The sequence below is a fragment of the Pan troglodytes genome, chromosome 3 (assembly GCF_028858775.2).
Source record: "Pan troglodytes isolate AG18354 chromosome 3, NHGRI_mPanTro3-v2.0_pri, whole genome shotgun sequence".
NCBI classification, from domain to species: domain Eukaryota; kingdom Metazoa; phylum Chordata; class Mammalia; order Primates; family Hominidae; genus Pan; species Pan troglodytes.
The window spans coordinates 182,512,595-182,531,939 of NC_072401.2; the positions used below are offsets into that span (position 1 = coordinate 182,512,595).

General features: G+C 35.2%; 1 protein-coding gene across 19 annotated transcripts in view; it reads left to right on the forward strand.

Moving 5' to 3' along the window:
- TENM3 (teneurin transmembrane protein 3) overlaps positions 1-19,345 on the forward strand; it is a 2,732,592-nt gene that overhangs the window by 781,969 nt on the left and 1,931,278 nt on the right. For all 19 annotated transcript variants that reach the window (XM_054683934.2, XM_054683938.2, XM_054683942.2 and 16 more), the window contains exon 4: positions 18,644-18,698. The gene's annotated coding sequence lies outside the window, so the exon portion shown is untranslated. The remainder of the gene's footprint in view (positions 1-18,643; positions 18,699-19,345) is intronic.

Below are 19,345 nucleotides of genomic sequence, written 5' to 3' on the forward strand. Positions count from 1 at the left end.
TCTAAGAGTGGTAAGACTCTTTTATGATTGGAGCATTTATTCAGGCAGAGACAAGAAAGTAATTAAACATGTAGAGATCTGAGACGGAGACAAAAAATGATAACAGTGTGATTTGATTGTATAGGCATTGATCATGTTTTATATTAGAGCAGAAAACACTGTGATAAGATATATTGAATGCAGTCCTGACTTTCTGCTTAGCCATTTCCTCTAAAATATTCTGACAAATATTCTCAAGGACAAAAGTGTTCTTAGAGCCTGGGGATTATGGGTCATTGAGATAGTCATAGTCCCTCCTCCCAGTTTTGCTCCACTATGAATTTTGTAGAAAGTTTGCCAGAGGACAAATGCGGGAGACGTTATCTTTCCTACTACAGTGTTTGATATCAAAATTGTAAATGATGGGAGTTGAATGACAGCTATCACCATATCAGCACACAGGGCGGATGGCACTGAAAAGAACATCACCAGTGCTCCAGAGACACAAAATGTTTCCCTGCATACATCATTAGTTTTCCTCCATGGTGTTAGGGGGGAGTTTTAAGCTGATTTAGTTCTTTGAGTGGTAGGTAGTGGCAGTTGCTGTAGCCTGGCATGAAGTGCAGATTGTTCCACATTGCGGAAACAGACATCATCATTATAATGAGTCTGAAAAGGCCTGTTCATCAGTATGTCAGCCAGTAGGATTACGTGACAAAGGGGTGAGAATATCGCCTGAAGGTGACTAGGCCCTCGAAGTCTCAAACATGTTAAAAATAGTAGTTATGATTTGCATAAACCAACAATCTTTGCTATTCCTCTATGTTTAGGCCTCTACCAAGATAATTCTTATCTATTTGCTTATTACTTTATACTTGCTAAAGCAGTCAAAAGCAGCCTCATCTTTGGTTTTAGGAAAGTACCATGTGGACAGGGCAAGTTGTATTATCCTGATTTTATGGAAGAGGCAACTGACATCCAGTGAGATAAAATTGTGGAAACGTCATTATTAACTGAGAACTGAACAGATACTCTGCCCCCATCCCTAGGCTCCTTCATCTATGAGACAATGCCTCTTTAAAGGTAACTCTTTAAGTTATCTTTGAGATAAGTGGGGAGCATCTCCCACCACTGGGTCTGAAGATCAGTGTCATGACCACATGAATTTACTCTGTTAACCATCAAGCTGCCGGTGTAGTGGATTCTGAGGTGATAAACTTGCTTCCACATCACGCTCCTACTTTGCTGTCGCTGCACTCAGCTCTTGGATTTCCGCACAAAAAATTATTACCCAAGAGCTGTAGATACAGAGATTTTACATTATTAAACCCAACACTTTGCAATATATGAAGAAAAACCTTCTTTAACCAAACCTATATGAACAACTTTAGTTCAAATCAGTCTTTTGGGTTTCCATCTTCCTCTGGGAATGTGAGAGCTAGTAGGAGAAGTTTACTGTTCTTACAGAGGAGTACGCTGGAATCACACTTTAAAACCTCCTTATAGATACAACCGTAGAAGTAAATTGCCTACAACAGAAGTCCTTTCATTCTTCTGTAATGGAATTTCTTTGAGTGGAAACCAAGGTGCCCTCTCCCCTTCCCACATTTTCTCCAGGAATTCTCTTACTGTGAACTGTTTTTCTCGTGAGTTTCTCTGTATATGTCTAATCTGACATAAAATATGCATACCATAAAAGTTTTCAATTAACTTCTAATCTGAATTAACCAGACTCTGGTAGACATTTAATAAAAGGCAATTGCATAAAAGTTTAATGTATTCATGTTTTTATTGGGATTTAGGTTAGATCTATATTTGTAAATGGGATCAGACACGACCAATCTATTTTGTGATTTCATGAAACATTGTTTATTATGAGTTTCTCCAAATACACTCTGGTTCTGTTTATTTTTATGTATATGTAGATAATCTACAGTGCATAATAAGGACAAATCTTTTTCTTTGAGCTAATATTGCTGCAACCATGTCCTGGGTGTTTTAAAAACAAAAGTTTTCATTTGCCAGTCACCTTATTTGATATAAATTAGCAATAATTCCTTTGTTGCTGATTTGTTTTACAGTTCCAAAGGAAACTAAACAGAGATTTACTTCCCGTCTCTTTTATGTAGTGTCTCAATAATTTTTGAAAATAAAGGGATAGTTAGCTATGATATAGTATTGGTATAAACCAGATTGAGAGAGAAAGACATACAATTGATAGGTACGGGCAGAATATATACTAAGGCATCCTTAATCTTCAGCTCACGAATCCGTAATTCATTATCTGATGGAAATACATCTACGCTATTGATTTCCATAAGATGAAGACTTTTGGTTTCTCTAATCACGTCCATTAGTTTCCTCTAGACAGATTAATAATCGTTCACAATTGCTAATGGCAATTGTAGGCATTTAATTTTGCCTCTACCCTTGTGAAGTTGCTACTTGGCAGCATATTTGTGCAGTAGTAGATAAAGAATAATCCTAAGGCAATAAAACAGTCTCCATTTGTTATAGTACTTTGTTCACAAAAGCATCGTTATAAGCACTTCAGAGTACAAAACTGTCCACGTACTTTTTATAAAATTAGAAATTTATTTTAGACTTTAAGACAATTTCATTACCTAAGGGACCAAAAACTGATTTTTAAAACTGACGTTACCCAAAGAAGATGAGCTTCTTTATTTTCTTTTGACTGGTAAATCTGAACAATGCAAATCTAAGCAATGAATCTTTTCAAGAGAATTGCAGTTATTTTTAAGTCCATATGTAGAATGTTTATACATTTATACAATAGATTTTATGTTTTATTGTCTCATTTCTTATGATTTAGAGTGGTTTTTGAGTCTGATATGTGTTAATTCTTTAAGAACATCTTAAAATGTTGCTCTACGATTATTTTAAATTAAGTAGATGTACCCTCAGTTCTATTCAATGGCATTCAGTTGCTGAAGAATTGATCAATTATTTTAGAGAAGTTTCTACTGTGGCACAGACCTCAGATTTCTATGGAAGATGTAAAAGTCCTCAATGTTCAGAGTAAAAGTATTGATTGCAAAATGACTTTCAACTCCAAACAAGCTTTGATTTAAATGATAATATCTTCCAATTGCTAAAACTAGATTCAACATTTGATGTACCTAAGCATAAATCATTCTTCCATCCTATAAATATTGCCTAAAATTAAGGAACTTATTAGGTAATATAATCATAATAAGAATTAACGTATATCAACATACCCATTGCCATAGTTTCTAAACACACCTAGCCTTAACTGCAATGTGGTCAGTGTGGTATTAAATAAGTCTCTTTTTTAGTTCTATATACATTTTAGAAGTTTTTTAATAGACTTATACCCCCTTTATAGCTTATTCAAGTGTTGCCGTTTCCCTTCCAACAGTAGCTTTATTTGAATTTTCGTGGGAATAAAAGGTTAAATTAAGGATGTGTGGTTAAATTTCTCATTTTTTCTCATGATGTGGTGTTAGATGCATTAGAGTATCTAAGAATGAATTTGGAAGCACTTAATTGGAATTATTATTTTGCTTTACAGTATTTATTTCTAAGTCTTTAATATCAAAATAAGTAACAAATAAGATTTATGTAAATATCCAAATAGAAAAGAACACGGAAATTCATTTTGTGCAATATTGTTGTACTTGGTATGATTCTTTTTTTATCGAAAATGTCTTTGTGTGAACAACATAAAATGGAAGATTTAGTATAACATTTGCCTTATATTTATTTCCACTGTTTAATGCTAATGGCTATGCACTATGTGCTTTTCATATTCTTTAGCAGGGACAAATTGTTTAGATTTATTTCTCTATTGAGAACTTTAAAGCCACAATATTCCTATTGTAAAGAGTTTATCTTTTGTCGTCCTACAGAATAGATGTTTAACAGTTAATTCCTCTTTCTCTTGTTTTTGTTAGTGGTTTCAGTAATGATACATCGTTTACCTAACTTTGAAGGACAAATGACACAGCTGATCTTGAAACTTACGTACCAGATAATACGTACTGTCATCTTACAGCAAGTTTTGTGGGTTTTAACATTGGAGAGCCTGATTATTTCTGTTCTTGATTCAAGTTTGTTGCTTGGCCTTAGTGACGGTACTAGTCAGGGTTCTCTAGAGAAACAGAATCAATACAATGTTAGAATATGTATGTGTGTGTGTGTGTGTGTGTGTGTACACACATACACAGAGAAAAGAGATTGAGAGAGATTTAAGTTATTGGCTCACAGGATTGTGGAGGTTTGGCAAGTTCAAAATCTGATGTGGTAGGCTGACAGGCTGGAGACCCAGGGAAGAGTTGCAGTTTAAATCCAAAGACAGTGTGCTGGAAACACACCTTCTTGCTTAGGGAAGTTCAGTCTTTATTAATGCCTGTAAGTGACTGGGTGAGGGTCACTCACATTATGGAGAGCAATCTTCTTTACTCAAAATCCACCAATCTAAAGGTTGATCTCATCAAGAAACACCTTAACAGAAACACCCAAAATCGTTTTTGACCAAATATCTCGGCACCATGACCCAGGTACATCGACACATAAAATTGTGTTGCTGACATCATGGCGCCCTGTCCTGTGCCTGCGTCTCTTCAGTAGCACTCGTACATTCTACTTATAGGACTGCTGCCCTCTTCTGCTTTCTCAGAGGTCTGCAGGGTTTTCTTCCCCGCCTTGAAGTACTAAAGCTATTACTACTAATAATCACTACCATCATGGATAATTATTATAATTGTTTCCCTTTATCCACTGAAACCTCAGTTTCAGCCACAGTACGGTACAATAAGGTATTTTGACAGAGAGAGAGAGAGGAGAAATGAGATACCACATTACTGAAGTATGTGATAATTGTTCCATTTTATTGTTAATCTATTACTGGGATTAATTTCTAAATTAAACTTTCTCATAGTGTGTATGCATAGGAAAAGGTATAGAATATATAGGGGTGGGTACTATCCATGGTTTCAAGCATCCACTGGGGGTCCTGGAATGTATCCCACCAGGAAAAACGCTGTACAATTACTATTGCTACTACTACTCATAGGAACAAATTCCCAAACACCTTCTATATGGTTGGCGGTGAAACATGAGTTATACTCAAAATTTTTATCTCTAAAACTCAAAGCAAAACAGGAAAGTAGTTATAAATATATTGTAGATGAGGGACCTGAGAGTCATTAGGATTAAGGGGCTTGTCCAAGGCCCGACATTTATGGAGTGGGCAAACCAGATCAGATCCCATGAATCTGTATCTTCTTGATGCCACAGCTTTAATTAAAGGCATCATTAGGTTGCACATTGTAGAGCAGTCAGCTACAGTTAGCCGTTATGACTTCACAGTGACAAGAGGGGATTTAAATCGAAGCCAAAGCCATTAAGTAAGATATATGAACAAGTTTTGCCACAAAAAGCCCCTTCATCAAAGATTATTATGATAGTTTATGTAATATTTCTCTGAGATTTTTTAAACGGAGAGCCCTTTATTTTGGATAATTCTCAGACTGAGTCTGGCTAGAAAGAGGGAAATTGAATACATCAATAATGTTCTTTCCCCTCTCTGTCACTTCCGTCTTGCCTTTCATGAATTGATTAGGGGTGATGTTGGAGAGACTCAGATTTGAATTGCTTGATAAAGAAGATCAAGATCCTCACTGAGGAATTTGGATTTGGTTTCATTAGGAATAGATATGCTATAGATTCAAGGGAATGATCGTTTTAGAGCCAAATGGACCAGGCATCTTCTATTATGCCCTAACGGTACTACCTCCTAATTCTGAGACAATCTTTTAGTACCTCCTACATTATGATCCACTCAGATGTCCCAATGATGTTTAATGTCACCATGTTGTATCCAAGTAGTGTTTCTTTATTATAGTAAATATTCCATTAGACCCAGAAATGTTATCCTTCTCTAATAGTTCTACTAATTTTGAGAACTGATATTATCTTTTTGAGATCACAATTTAGAGCATCGTTAACAATACGGCAGTCTCTGTTGACAGTGATACTCAGGGAACAGAACTCACAGAACTTCCTCCCTGCAGTCAGAACAATCCCATTGGAGGCGTAAGTGGCTCCACCCATGAATTTTGGAGCCCTGTAGGCTGAGCTACTTGAAGCGTAGAATACAGAGGCATTAGATGCTGACACACATAGAGTTTTCCATTTTGATAGAATCTTGTCTTTCTTTTTAAAATTGGTTCTGTTCCAACTTCACAGGCTCTTTAAAAAATTTTTTAATTTTTACTTTTTGTGAGTACATAGGTAAATATCTTTATGGGTTACATGAGATATTTTGATACAGGCATACAATGTGTAATAATCACATCAGGATAAATGGAGTATGCATCACCTAAACATTTATCATTTCTTTATGTTATAAGCATTCCAATTATACCTTTTTAATTATTTTTAAATGGAAAATTAAATTATTTTTGACTATAGTCACCCTGCTGTGCTAGAAAATACTAGGTCTTATTCATTCTTTCTATTTTTTTTTTTTCTCCACAGGATTTTTGAGAGGTTACAAATACTTCTATGTCTTCAACAGGGAAATTCACATTTTCCTGAATTGTATACAGCATTGACTTTTTAATTTTGAACTTCTTAGAATTGGGAGAATTATTCACTTCATTTTGGTATGATCATGGTAACTCATTTTGTTACATCACAATCAGAGTGAGTGTAGCTTTCTTGAAAAGTACTCTTACTTGTAAATGTTGCTTGGCTATCACTTTTGTTATTTTTTTTTTCTTAAATAGGCCTAAATGCCACAAAATTACAAAATTAACCTTCATTAATTTTTTTAAAACATTTATAAAAATTATACCATCTCGGGATTTCCTTAGAATGTACTTTTCATGTCATTGGGGAAATTTGATAAAAACACAATTTCAGGCCTGGAAAATATTTTGGGGGACCGGACTCCAGTTCCTAATAGTTGCTGGTGGGTTCACTACAATTTTAAGTTGGCACGCTACTTAACATTTTAAGACTCACTTTTGTACCCAGCACTCTGTCTAGCACATATTTGACACCCAACACCTAGCATGTAGTGAATGCCCAATAGTTATTTCTATTATTTCTAAAATTATATATTATTTCCTGTAGGCAACTCTATCTCTGAGAGTTATAGAGTCAGAAGTACAGGCCATGTGCAGTGGCTCACATCTGTAATCCCAGCACTTTGGGAGGCCGAGGCAGGTGAATCGCCTGAGGCCAGGAGTTCAAGACCAGCCTGGCCAATGTGGTGAAACACCATCTCTACTAACAATACAAAAATTAGCCGGGCGTGGTGGTGTGCCCCTGTAATTCCAGCTACTTGGGGGACTGAGGCAGGAGAATCGCTTGAACACAGGAGTTGGAGGTTGCAGTGAGCCAAGATTGTGCCACTGCACTCCAGCCTGGGCGACAGAGCGAGGCTCCATCTCAAAAAAAAAAGTATAAAACTGTGACTCTGCAGGAGCTTACTGTCCTATAAAGGAGATAAGCCTTGACAGCCAAATTATAATTTGACTCTCATTGATATTTTCAAAGTACAGAATCATTTAGTCCAACTTCCTCAATTTAGGAGTGATGTGTTTCAGTTCCGGGAAGTGCGATTAGATATGATTATGGTCCGAGAAATGAATCTTGTTCTATGCCATTCAGCTAAAGAGCAGTGCATGTAATCCAGGCTGTACTACTTTGTGTATTGGCGCCGGCTCTTAGGTTAAGTTTTTAATGGAACATTTTCATGATTTTAAAAATGTATTAGTAAAAGTACTAATGGTATTTGTCAAAATGCAGACTCTGTGACAGTATCTGTTCTAAGTGATTTATTTCTATTTTCTCATATAATCCTCAGGGCAATCATATGAGTAGGAAAAGTGTAATTCCTGATTAAAGTGATGAGGACACAAGGTTATAGAGAGCATCTTTCCTACCTTTGTAAATCCAAACCTGAATCTTCTTCTAGAATCCATGGGATTAGTGTCTGACCATCCTACCTCCCTCATTAATAATGATGATTGTCATCAGATAGCGTCGGTCATTGACATTTCATTTCTTTTAGTTCTAGACATTCTAAAATTACCTCATTAATATAGTGTCATTGACAAGTATTGAATATTTTGGATGTTTTTGATTAAAAGACTGACAGATCACTTTTCTTTTTTTCATAACTTAGAAGAAAATTGTTTTATTTCTTGACATTAATTTATATTTGTATATTTTACTTACTACCTCAAGTTATGTACCCTTATATAGATATCATTGTGAATATTTTGATATCATCAGAATAGAAATTATTACTTTAAATCTTCAATACTTTAAAAATTATATTTCTTTTTTAAATGGAAAATAATCTCATTATTTAACAATGTACTACTGATTAATATAAATTACCACATTTCTTCAAGTTTCATTTTTTAATAGACCATATATATAGTCTATCTATATTTAGAGACAGGGTCTTGCTCTGTCACCCAGGCTGGAGTGCAGTGGTGCAATCACAGCTCACTGTAACTTTGTACTTCTGGGCTCAAGCCATCCTCCTGCCTCAGCCTCTTAAGTAGTTAGGACTACAGGCATGTGCCACCAGGCCCAGCTAATTTTAAATTTTTTTTGTAGAGATGGGGTCTGCGTTTCCCAGCTGGTCTCAAACTTCCAGATTCAAGTGATTCTCCTGCCTCAGCCTCCCAAAGTGCTGGGATTTCAGGCATGAGCCACTGTGCCCACTGTGTCCTATATTTTTAGTAGTTTTAGGTTCACAGAAAAATTGAATGGAAGAAACGGAGATTTTCCGTATACCGCTGCCTTCACACATGCAGAGCCTCCCCGATTATCAACATTGCCCACCAGAGTAATAGATTTGTTGCAATGCACCTACAATAGTACATCATTGTCACCCAAAGTCTTTTCATTAGCCTTCACTCTTGGTGTTATATATTCTATGGGTCTGAACAAAGATATAATGCCATGTGTCCACCATTATAGTGTCATACTGAGTAGATTCACAGCCCTAAAAATCCCATCTTCCACCTATTCACCCGTCTCTCCCTGCAACTTTTGGCAATCACTGATTATTTCACTGTCTTGTCAGAATGTCATGTGGTTGGAATCACACACTGTGTAGACTTTCCAGATGAGTTTCTTTCACTTATTAATAAATACTTAAAGCTCCTTCATGTCTTTTCACGGTTTCATAGAGCATTTTTAACAAAAGTTCTTAGTAGTATTCCAGTGGCTGCGGAAGTACCATGTCCATTTACGCATTTACCTACTGAAGGGCATCTTAATGGCCTCCCAGTTTCGGCAATTATGAATAAGTCCGCTATAAACCTCAGTGTACATGTATGAACATAAGTTTTCAGCTCCTTTGGGAAGGGGAGTATCACTGCTGGGTTGTATGGTAAAGATTTATTTGGTTTTGTTAGAAACTAGTCTCCTATCTTTCAAAGTGGCTGATCCATTTTGCATTCCACCAGCACTGAGAGTTCTTGTTGCTGCACGTGCTTCCCAGCATTTGGTGTTGTCGGTGTTCCAGATTTTGGCCATTCCAGTAGGTGTGTAGTGGTATCTTGTTGTTTTATTGTTATTGTTGTTTCAGTTTGCATTTCCCTGATAACATACGATGTTGAGCATCTTTTCATATGCTTATTTGCCATCTCTATATCTTCTTTGGTGAGGAGTCTTTTAAGGTCTTTGGCCCATTTTTTAATCAAGTTTCTTTTGTCTTACTGTTGTGTATTACTAATTATTTGCATATTTTGGATAACTCCTGTATTAGATATATCTTTGGCAAATATCATCTCCCAGCCTGTGGCTTGTCTTTTTAATCTCTTGACAGTGTCTTCTGGAGAGCCTACATTTTTACCTTTAGTGAAATGCAGTTTACCAATTCTTTCAATCCTAGATTTTGCCTTTGTTATTTATCTAAAAAGTCATCACCAAACCTAAGGTCATCTAGATTTTCTCCTATGTTATTTTCTATAGTTTTTCATTTTACACTGAAGTCTGAATTCCATTTTTAGTCAGTTTTTGTGAAGAATGTGAGTTCTATTTCTAGATACTTTTTTTTTTGCATGTGGATGTTCAGTTGTTACAGCACCATTTATTTAAAAGACTATTTTCGCTCCATTGTATTGCCTTTGCTTCTTTGTCAAAGATCAGTTGAATATATTTCCGTGGATCTATTTCTAGGATCTCTGTTCTGTTCCATTTATCTATTTGTCTACTACTTCACCAATACCACACTGTCTTGATTACTGTAGCTTTATAGTAAGTCTTAAAGGAAGGTAGTGTTAGTGCTCCAACTTTGTTCCTCTCTTTTAATATTATGTTAAACTTTTATTTTTTAATGACCAATCTCTACATTTATTTCATTAGAGAAAGGCAGCTTTTATAGTACTATGAAACATATATTCCAAAGTTCATATTGCTTTCCATTGAAGTATAATTTTCTTGAATTTGAATAGTCAACATTAGATATACATTCTCATTTTTCATATTGTAAAAATCCATATAATTTCCTACTTTGACATTATTAAAATAAAAAACATTAAAAAGCAAACATCTACCTAAAAAAAATTGAACTACCCTATGATCTAGAGGTCTCACTACTGAGTATATATCCAAAAGAAATGTAACAGTACTTAAAGAGATATCTGCATTCTCATGTTTATTGCAACATTCAAAATAGCCAAGAAATGGAATCAACTTGTGTCTATCAACAGATGAGTGGATAAAGAAAATGTGGTGTATATACACAGTGGAATACTATTCAGCCATAAAAAGCATGGCGTCCTGTCATTTTCAACAATATAGATGAACCTGGAAGACATTATATTAAGTGAAATACACCATATGCAGAAACTCAAATATCACACAATCTCACTCATATGTGGAAACTAAAAAGTTAATCTCTTGGAAGTAGAGAATAGAAGAGTGGTTACCAGAGCCCGGGGAGGGCAACAGAGGGGGTAATGAGGAGAGATTGGTCAACAGGTAAAAAGTTACAATTAGATGGGAGGAACAATTTCTGATGTCCTATTGAACACTAGGGTGACTAGTTAACAACAATGCACTGAATATTTTAAAATACCTAGGGGAGAGGATTTTTAATGTTCTTACTACAAAGAAATGATACATGTTTTAGTTGATGTTTATCCTGATTTGACCATTACACAAAGTATACATGTATACAGGTGTTGACCCTAATTTGGTCACTGTACAATGTATACATGTATAGAAACATCACATTGTACCCCATAAGTATGTGCAATTGTGTCAATTAAAAAATATACTTATAAAATTATATTAATGTAAAAGTGACCCTTCTTTTATAGAGATTAAAAATAATTTTTTTTTGAGAAGTTTCGCTCTTGTTGCCCAGGCTGGAGCGCAATGGCACTGTCTTGGGTCACTGCTACCTCTGCCTCCTGGGTTCAAGCAATTCTCCTGCCTCAGCCTTCTGAGTAGCTGGAATTATAGGTGCCCAGAACCATGCCTGGCTAATTTTTTTGTATTTTTAGTAGAGACGGGGTTTCACTATGTTGACCAGGCTGGCCTCAAACTCCTGACCTTCACGTCATTCACCTTGCTTAGCTTCCCAAGTGCTGGGATTACCATCCCTGGCCATTAAAAAATAACTTTAGTGACCAAATGTAATTATTCCTTATTGATTCCAATGAATCAGTAAAAACTTTATGCCATTTTCAGGACTTAATTTTTAAAACATTTTAAAAATGATTATTTTAATTTTAACTTTATGGAGAAGTAGAGGAAAAATATACTTATTTATACCTTAAATGGGGATACTGATTTCTGTCTTGTGTGTAGGAAATATTATAGATTTCTTGTTTTGTGTATTTCAAATGTTGTTATAATACCAAATTTGAAATAATAATAAACATGGTTGATTATCTTCAGATGCACTACAAGTAGCTCTACCTTTAATGTAACGTATTTTTCAAACTTCAAAACTAATTAATGTGTATCCAATTAAAACAATCTAAAGGTAAAAGTATCCTTTATTTAAAACAAACGAACTTGCTAGTGTTTTCTTGGTGTCTTTGCACTTCTTTGTGGCTTGACACTTGCCCATAAGACTTACGATGAAAATTTAAAGAGAACTGGGCATCTCACCCAGATTTGCATCCAAGTTCCTCAAGGTTGAATACGGCTACTCTCAGATGACCCCTCTTAAATTATAAGACTATTGTGACAAATATTGTTTGATCATGCTTTGGATACCATTTATAAAATATATGTAATATGAACCTCTGAGTTTGTAAATTCAGGATTCTCCTTAAATACTAATTACCATTTTCCAATGCTTATTTAGAGTTGAAATGTGTTACCTAAGAATTGATATTGTACAAAAAACAGCAATCAGAAAAGTAACAAGATAAAACATAAAGACATTTATTAGACCTGAACAATTTTTTTTTTTTTTTTTTTTTTTTTTTTTTTTTTTTTGAGACAGAGTCTCGCTCTGTCGCCCAGGCTGGAGTGCAGTGGTGCGATCTCAGCTCACTGCAAGCTCCGCCTCCCGGGTTCACACCATTCTCCTGCCTCAGCCTCCCGAGTAGCTGGGGCTACAGGCGCCCGACACCATGCCCGGCTAATTTTTTTGTATTTTTTATTAGAGACGGGGTTTCACCATGTTAGCCAGGATGGTCTCGATCTCCTGACCTCGTGATCTACCAGCCTCGGCCTCCCAAAGTGCTGGGATTACAGGCATGAGCCACCACGCACAGCCTACAAATTTTTATAGAAGAAAAAAAACCTATTCTATTGTTAAATATATTGGATAGATTTGATCCCTACACTCTCAGTTGAGGTAACTGCATTCTGTTCATGCCCGCTTTCTGTGTGTGTTGGATAAGGAGCACACCCTGTTTATTTTTTGTGTTTTAGCAGCTGAGCACAGGGGAGGCATTTGATGAATGTAGGAATTAGGAAAGAAGGTAAGAAGAAAGAGTGGAAGAGCCAAGAAAAGGAGTAAAGAGAACATGATGTTAGCTAAACAAGAAATATCACTTTTTTTCTTTTGAGATGAAGGCTCACTCTGTCACCCAGGCTGGAGTGCAGTGGCGAGATCTCAGCTCACCACAACCTCCGCCTCCCGATTCTCCTTCCTCAGCCTCCCGAGTAGCTGGGATTACAGGCATGCGCCACCACGCCCAGCTAATTTTTGTATTTTTAGCAGAACAGGGTTTCTCCATGTTGGTCAGGCTGGTCTCGTACTTCTGGCCTCAGGTGATCCGCCACCTTTGCCTCCCAAAATGCTGGGATTATGGGCATAAACCACCACGCCCGGCCAATACCACACATTCTTATCGAAATGCTATTATTTTACGTGTACTGTTTTCAGCAGGAGAGAGGCCCTATTCTCTGAGATTTCTTATTAATGATGCTAAGGCCAAAACGATGTAGTTTGGGATTAGGAGAAGGAACTGATAAAATGAAAAAATAGATTACATGTCCCCAAAACAAGCAGGAAATATTATTAGTGTGAAAGATTTGTAAGAATTCAACTAAAGAAACCCAGAAAGGGATGATAAAATAACTTAGTAGGTTATGGAAAATGTTAAAAGGATGATAAATGACAGCCTAGGATAACAAAGTAATATGTTAATGGGGAAAAAATGTTGAGAAGTGATTCTGAACTAAAGGAGCATGGAGCACTTGAAGCTATGGATTCTCTGCGGTAGCTAGCAGCTATGTCTCTCATCTGGCGAGGCCTTTCTTTGTGGCTTGCCCTTTCAAAGTGCCACCTAGGCACCCCACTGCAAAACAGAGTGGTGGCACTGGGGTTCCCCTTTTTCCATCTACTGGGGAGAGTCAATGGATTACCTCTTCTGAGCATCTCATATCATGCCCTTCCCATAGCCTAAGGCCACCACTCCTTACAGATGTATTTTGCTCTCTTTGTCCTATGATCCACATTAACTGAACTGTAGGAAAATATGGCTTGTGTTCTCTCCTCCTCCTTGAGAGTTACCAAAACCAGGGCATTCCAACCACAACACTATTGGCATTTCGGACTGGATCATGTTTTGGGCATGGAGGGTAAGGCTGTCTTGTGTATTATAGAATCTTTGGCAGCCTCTCTGGCCCCTGTCCACTGGATGTGATTAGTACACCCCTGGTGTTGATGCTGAAAAATGTGACCAGACACTGCCAAAGTTTCCCTGGGGTAAAAATTACCCCTGGTTGAGAACAACTGTCCTAGATAAAGATTATGCTTATTTTCTCTCCTCATCCAATACCATGCTTTGATTTATTTTACAATGTATTTGCTGGGCTTGCCCTGATTCATTCTCTCACTTGAACCACAGGAAAGAATTCCAGGGTAGTTTAGTTCTTCATTGTGGAACCAACCAGTCCCAAAGGGGGTTGAACAAATTACTTTGGCCTCATCAGCATAAAAATATTTCATAGGATTTTTAACTCTCATTGCACACCACAGAAAAGGATTAATAATCCAATAGTTAAACACAGAACATGTCAAAATGTAATGACATAGTAGTAAAAATATAGTTGAAAATTATAGAAGATATGTTGTTTTTCACTGAAATCATATGGGAAAATATTGGTTAAAAACATGAAGAATTTTTTTTTGGCTTTGTTCTATCAACCACATAGTTATTTCCAGCAAACCTTGCCTTTGAAAATGACTATACAAAGAACATTGTCAAAATCTGGAAGTTTTTTTCTGTTTCCCATAATGGGATATTGTAGAAAATGAACATTAGGGATTACATTCCTAATCCACTCCCCAGTCAATGGTGCAACATGGGACTGCGTAATGTACGCACTTTCATGCAGTCTATTTTAAGCACCCAAGTTTGATGATAAAGAAGTTAATGTGGTTTCCAGTAGTGCCTAACATACCCTCAGGGAGTAGCTCACGCTGGGAGAACCTGGCTCATTATGGATTATTTTGTAGCATCAGTCATGCTATGAGATGACAAGGCTTTATAAGACAAATATTGTGGATCAATCTTCAGAGGCTAGCACTACATGCAGCCAAAAATCCTCATTGGCAGAACAAAACTGAAAGCCCTTAATGAATTCTGTTACCGTGGCAGCATACTGTCAAATTATGCACTAATAGCAAAAGAGCTAGAAAACCACACCAAGAAACCAGCATGCCTTTTGGCAAGCCAGAAATCAGGATCTGGTGCTGAACTTCCAAACATTCTAAAGAAGAGAATTAACATTAGAGTAAGCCAAAATCTTGTGCATACTCTCCAGGTATTTGGGTGTGAATCCTAGAGTAGCTATTTGAATGTTTTTTTTTTCTTTTTTCGTTTCTTTTTTTCTTCCAAATGTAATTAGATGTTAGTGGATTTAACAATAAAAGACATGCCAAAAGGATAATGACTGTCCTTGGGACCAGAGTCATATTTTAAGGAAAAGAGTTCTACTTTAAGCATCAATTCCCATGCTATATTAACCTCTGTAGTTTATGAAAATTATTCCAGGATGTGGAAGAATTTTAAGGCAATTCACATACAGGAAGGGTGACCAGATGTCCTCGATTTTTTAGGAACAAGCCTGTATTTTAAAATTTTTTCCATTGGAATATAACCGTATTAAAATCATTCTCAAACTGAATCATGTTGTAAATCACCTAACATATCACAAAATCAGGTTTAAATATCTACACACACACACACACAAAGCATCTGGAAGAATGAAGATATACAAGTTGTCTGTAAAGTTTCATTTATCTATAGTATGTTTCTCTTAAGCATCTGTTTCAGGGTTGTGTTTCCCAACCAGTTTCCTAAAGTTTTGGAATACACTTTGCAAATTTTGCCTAAAACCCAGCTCTTTCCTTTATTTTTCCTCAAGTTCTCTACATTGCTTCTTCTCTTGTATTTCCCCTTTTATTCCCCAGCAAACTTACAGCTTCTCATATTTCTTCTCCCTGTGTTTTGAAATGAAAAAGTATGGAAATGCAGAAGTGGATTTCAGACTTTGCTCCCTGAAAACCTCAAGGTTTCATCAAGGTGGCTTCTGAAACCACAGGTTGGGAGGGAATATGTAGAGAGGAAAGGGCAGGGCCCTAGGGCCTCCATTCCAACTTCCATGACAGCGATTTTCAAATAATACATCATTTAATGAAATATTTTTATAACTTCAAATAGCTCAACAATAATAGCTCAACACAATGTTATCAAGTAGAGTGTGCCTCTGTAGGGTATTTGACCAAAGGAAAAGCAGTCCTTTAGTGAAAAATAGAAGTATAGAGAATGTTGAAGAACTTCACTGTAGGGGGTGTTTTATTTCATGATTACTCTTCCTTTAACCACCCTGAGTACAATCTAAATCTAAAAATCAGGAACTACCTATTTCCTCCCATTTAATAGTAGCTTCTACTCTCCGAATACCTCTAGCAAGATGGAACACCTTATACTGCCTTAACAGCAGCAAAGCACGGGTGGTACTAGAGTATTTCCATGGAGTAGGAAGATATTTTTAATTACAAAAATACTAAAGATGTAATTATATAGTGAAGCTAAGAATCTAAAATTTATCTGAAATGATATCTCTAGTGTCCCAAAGAAAGACTATATATCTCAGGAATTTCTATAGCTAGAAATAGTTTTTATGGAGAGAAATAAGGTGTCTTTTAAGATATTTTAACTTGATATAGCTTCATTTTCACTTAAAAGTTATACTTTTTATGTATTAGATAAAAATTTAATTATAAAATTAAAAAATATTATAACAATAGATTTTAAAGAGTTGTCCTACATTAATAAAAATGAAGTTTGGGACTCATAGGAAATGTTGTCAAAATGCTAACATTTTGGTAAAGAGCAGAAGTCAATGATTATTAATTTTTATTCAAGTCCTTTAAGTTTAATCTCAAAATAATGACCATTTAATAGCTTTTTGAATAAGAGGCTTCATGATAAAGAAACCAACTAAGTTACTATTTACCTTGGGATCTCTTTCTTGAGCAAATAACTCTTAAACTCTAAAATTTGGTATTGTTTTGCCTGTAACATGAAAGACTACTTCTTAAATTTATTATAGAAATTTTAAAACATTTTATTTTCTTTTAAAAATATTGATTTCTTCAAATCCAAGTTGCGTGATTTAAAAATTAGCATAGTAGATAAATGTATAAAATATTTTAGGTTACACTACATCAGCAGATTTTTGTTGTTGTTGAGACAGAGTCTCACTTTGTTGCTTAGGCTGGAGTGCAGTGGCATGGTCTTGGCTCTTTGCCACCAAGGTTCAAACCATTATCATTGCTCAGCCTCCAGAGTAGCTGGGATTACAACTGCACACAACCATGTCCGGCTAATTCTTGTGTTTTTAGTAGAGACAGGATTTCGCCTCCTGGCCTCAAGTGATCTTTGTGCCACCGAAAGTGTTGCAGTTATAGGCGTTAGTCACTGCGTCCTGCCAATGCTGTCAGATTTTGATTACCGTACCCCACCCCCAAAAAAAGAAGACTGTTAAACAAAATAACATGGTTCCAATTCTGAATTAAATACTTCCTTTTCTATTGTATAAAGTAGAATATATTTTGGCCTGATGTACCTTTTAAAACTGTTTGAAACAGATTACTGGAAAAAGATTTCAATCGCTGCCTTGTGCTCTTAACATTAGCTGGGAGAGGAACAGAAATTAAAATGAATAGAGATAAAATGAAAATGCACAATTACGATGAAATAATATTTGTCCAAATCAAGTCTTAATATAATTAGAGCATGTTTTAGATATTTTCATACAAATAAATACATCTCTTAAGAGTAAACATTTGTTTTATTAAAGCATAGTTTCAGATGATTTTATTTGTGATTTTAGATGTCTAAAGCAAGCCATGTTGTTGCTTTCTGCATTTGGTACATTACAACCATAAAAAGTCAAATTAGCATTTAGGAAATAATTCAAGAAAAAGATTCCTCAATAATATTTGCCCCATTGAGCTGGGTAATTCTTGTAAATTGGTCTTTTGGCCTGAGTGATTTAGATAATTACTTAAGTTCTCTATTTCAGGTTGAATATTCAGATACTACTCAACATCAAACACATGACAAATGATTTATTTTTTCTTCAGAAAATTGATCAAATATTGAGTGAAATAATGTACTTGACCTGTATATTGCAGCATATATTTTCTAATTCTTCAAAAACAGTAAAAATAGTGTCTCTAATTTGATTAGATCTAATTAGATTTTGATTAGTTATTTTTTTTCTCTTGCTTATTTTCAAGTTTGATGAATTAAGAAAGATTTGTTGAAGCAAAGACAATTTTGGATAAACATTAAATCATAAATCTCTAATGAGAATGAAACTAAAACTTCTTTATCCCCTCAATATAAACCAATGATCAGGTTATTTATAAACATTATTGGGGAAAAATGCATTCTTTTTTCCAAATAAGATATTTTTGTTTTTCTGTAATTTAAATTTTCTTCTTTTTCTCAGTAGTATTTAGTAATTTTAATTTCTGATGTACATTGAGAAATAATTTTCACTGCCTTTTATAGTTTTTAATTTATGAAAATAAACTAAAACCACAATAATACAGTTTTAATACTTATTTATGAACATAAAAGAATCTTATTAGCTATTGTAATTTAGACTTTTTTGTATTTTAAATTAACCTATTCATGTTTTTGTGACTTTTTAACAGGCAGTAACTTCAAGGTGTTGTGGTGGATGCAGATTTTTGCTGCAAGGAAATAACAGTAAGTGTTTCTATATATGCAATAACTTTTTAAAAACTACAACCTCTCAATATTTGGAAATTCACTATTGCTTAAATGCATGAAAAAACTTAATATGATTACTTAAATTTTATAATTTTGATAAAATTTATTTACTGTAGTGGTATTTCTCATAGAATTCTAATAGATTAAAAGAAGGTCATTTTAATAATGAAGAAATAGAAACCCATGGCCAATACTTTCCATTTTGTTCATTTTATGTGAGTTTTGCTATGTAAATTTCACTTGTACATTTACATGGATTTTCTCTTTGAATAGCTGACTTACACAGATTCCCAGTTTTCTGTGGGGAACTATTTGATAACTGATTTTCAAATTTTGGATTGGAAACACTTATTTTGCATAACAGCTTCTTTAATTTGAGCCACTCGAATCTTTAATATTTCTGCATGTTAAATAGTTTTCATGCAAATACAAGTCAATAACTCATATTAATTTCACGAAAAGTGAGAAAGGGGCTTCTGTCTCCCAATTAAACTGATGTGATAAAGTGAGGTGGAACAGCTTCTCGGTTTCTCTAAAATGTAATTTTCATAATCGTTTAAATTTATGTTTATTTCAAATGTAAAACATGGGTAACTTTTGTTTTACCTGCCATCTGAGGTTAT